Source organism: Gekko japonicus, unplaced genomic scaffold (assembly GCF_001447785.1).
Source record: "Gekko japonicus isolate JY-2015 unplaced genomic scaffold, Gekko_japonicus_V1.1 scaffold5054, whole genome shotgun sequence".
Lineage (NCBI taxonomy): Eukaryota > Metazoa > Chordata > Lepidosauria > Squamata > Gekkonidae > Gekko > Gekko japonicus.
Window position 1 is genome coordinate 1 of NW_015162626.1, and position 3499 is coordinate 3499.

The following is a 3499-nucleotide window of genomic DNA, read 5'->3' on the forward strand; positions in this document are numbered from 1 at the left end:
AAATTAAATAAATGTGTCTGTGGAGAAGATTTCTCCTAGTCTACCAAAATGGACTTTCATGACAAGTCCGGTATGCACCTGGATCTGAGCGGTGAGAATAAGCCGCTGAAATGTATGTTTCTGTTGCTCTCTGCTGGTGGTTTTTATGCAGCTCTGCCTGGGGTTCCCCCCACTGTGTCACTCGTGGCACAGAAGTACATGGCTGAGTCGTTCATGTCACTGGCTCTTTTTTGCAAATTGAAGGACTTTGCTGTCCGGTTGTTTTTGGCCGAGAAGCCATCTCCTCTTTGTTCTTCAGGTCCCTCTTTGAGCAGAAGCTCGAGAGCTCTGCTGCCGGAGCGCTGGATGTACCAAAAGAGAGTGGGGTAGCCAGTCGATTCATAGGTACAGTTGATGAACAGAGGAGCTGCTTCCTTGATGAGAAGAGGACCAAGGGGTTGTGTCACCTTCTCACCAGTTGTTCCTGAGGGGGAGAGAAAGAGGTGGGCAGTTATTTTTTTTCCCCAGGCAAAAAAAAGTTTGAGTGGAAACGACAACAGCAAGGCTGCGATCACACTCACGGAATGATCCTCTTTCGATCCACTTTCAATGCACTTTCCAACTGGATTTTACTGTATGAACTGGCAAAATCCAGTTGGAATGTGCATCGAAAGTGGATTGTTTAGTGTGTGTGATCACAACCTATCATAGTATACAAGGTATCCCAGTTTGGGAAATAAAGGAGGACCCATCCAGTGGGGTCACTAGCTTCCAGTGTGGTCACTAGCTGGATCAGAGCTCAGCTCTTCTTCCCATCCCAAACAAAGAAAGAGAGGATGGATGGAATGGTAACACATATTGCTCAGAAAAGTTCTTTGTTGTGGTTCTCTTTTTTCCTCATTCCTCGTGGGAGCTTTGGGTGGTAGACTTCAAAATGCTAGGGCCTCAGCCAGAAAAGCAAGTGGTGGTCTTTGTTTGCCTCACTGACACCTTTCGACTATCCATCCTTCTTGACCTTTATGTCACTGTGGTGCAAGTGCATTGATTAGGCTCCAAGACAACATGGCCATTAGAGTATAGTCAAAGTTCTCAAGAACATTATAGGACCTCTCATTATAGGACTTCTCAAGGAGGTCTTTGTTTGGCTCATTGACATCTTTCAACTATCCATCCTTCTTGACCTTTACGCCACTGTGGTGCAAATACATTAATTAGGCTCCAAGATAACATGGCCATTAGCATATAATCAAAGTTCTCAAGAATATTATAGGACCTCTCAAGGAAAGAGGAAACCAGGAGGGGCAGGCCAGCAAATAAAACAGAAGTCTTTAGGACCAAGCAAGAATAGTTAGAAGAAGGAAAAGCCCTCTGAGATGTGTTGCTCCAGGTGGGTAAGCAAAAGGTAGCAGCAACAATGAGTGAAGGAACACAAAGAAATGAGCTGTGCTGAGGGAGAAGGAATGTAGGTGTGAAGAATGGCTAAAAGTCCAAAGAAGTGTCAAAAATGTGAAATAAAAACGCTACTCACTCAGAGTTAAAGCTGAGAGCATGACCAATGCTGATGCAAAGAACATGGTTAAGATGCAACTGGATCCAATCTATTCAAAGTGGTCCTTGGCTATTGTCCTCTGCTCTCAGTCTGATGCTTCTCAGGTCTTCGCCAGCCAGTCACTAAAAAACCCACTCCTACAACACAAAGAGCCCGTGTTAGCAGAGAGGAGTTGGTTGACTTCCTCTTTCTGTCTTTGGTTGAAGTTCTTGTGATTTTTATTTCTTTTCAGTACGGTGACTTCAGTCACTTTGCTTGTCATACTAATCAGCTCTCCTTCCTGAGTTGAATCTGCGTCTTTGAAAGCCAGGAAGTGTCTTATGATGAAACGCATGAGCGTGACCAAAAAAGAGACTCAAACAAGGCAAATACTTCTGTGTGGGTTGTTGTGAGAAGTTTAAAGTATTGGGATCTGGGGAGGTGGGTAATACTATGCTGTTTAAAGCAGATTCCTGACAACGGAAGTCTGTCTCAATGCAAACCTGTTAAAAAGAATTAATGGATGAACTGCCCCGTGTTTTAGTCAAGGAGACCATTACATTTCCATGTGGCTGAACTTGGAGCGGTTGCCTAATTAGAGATGAATAAATAATTTGTCACACAGGTATCATCCCCAAAAGGGAGTGTTCATCCTCTTAGGAATATGAGTGTCATCATGACCGGTTTATGGTGGCTCCAAGCAAGGAGCTTTCAAGGCATGGGAGAATCAGAGAAGGTCTGCCATCGCCTTCCTTTGCACAACCTTCCTTGGTGGTCTCCCGTACAAGTATCAACCCTGCTTAGCTTCCAAGATCTGGCTATATCATGCCAGTCCACATCCCCATTCGTAACTTTAAAACAATTAAAACCAAAGCTAAAATCCATACAAAAACAACAATTAAAACATTGGACAGGAAGGATGGATCACTGAGAGAACTGCAAACAAACAAACTAAGTCTTGATTCATCGATTCAGATTGTTATTTTTTCTATTATTCTAACTCAGAATAATTTCAGAAGGGTAGCCGTGCTGGACCACATCACGCCAACCCCTCTCACGATATGGAGTTGCGTCGATTTCCTTGCAGTGTTGGTCTGCAGTAGAACAGCCAGATCTGAGTCCAACCACAACATAGAGGCCAGCAACATTCTCAGGGTATCAGCTTTCAAGAGTCAAAGCTCTCTTTGGTCCTTTTCACACTAAACCTTAAACCCTGGTTCAACCCTGTCCCAGAACTTACATTCTACACTACATGTGAGTTCATCCCTATAATTGTTGTTGTTGTTCAGTCGCACAGTCGAGTCCAACTCTTCGCGACCCCATGGACCAGATCACGCCAGGCCTTCCGTTCTTCCGCCATCCTCTGATTATCTCGTCCTATAATTATCTCGGGGTAATTTTACATTCTACACTACATGCGAGTTCACCCCTATAATTATCTCAGGGTAATTTTACATTCTACACTACATGCGAGTTCACCCCTGTAATTATCTCAGGGTATTTTTACATTCTACACTACATGCACGTTCATCCCTGTAATTATCTTGGGGTATTTTTTGTTTCCACATTACATTCAGCTCACCTAGGTTTCACCCAACACTTGTCGTGGGATAAACGGATGCTGTTATAACCAGGGATAAATGCAAGGTATCGTGTCCCAAGTTGAACTCTGATAAAACCATGGATGAGATACAAGTGCAGAAAGGACCTTGGTCAGATACCCGATGCCAGATACCTTCGTATCTGACAAAACGAGTGTTGACTTGCAAAAGCTCAAACCTGGAATATCTTGTTGGTCTCTAAGATGCTACTGGACTTTAATCTACGGTCCAAGTTACTTCAACTCAAAATTAACTCCTCAAACAACTAACAATTTCTTCAGCCCAACCCCAATTAAATTCAGTGCTGTTTGGGACAGTTGGTGCAATTGTAGTGGAAGAGTGATCAGATGCTGCCCCCTGTATCCCATTGTTTTGATTAACCTCCCCTTTC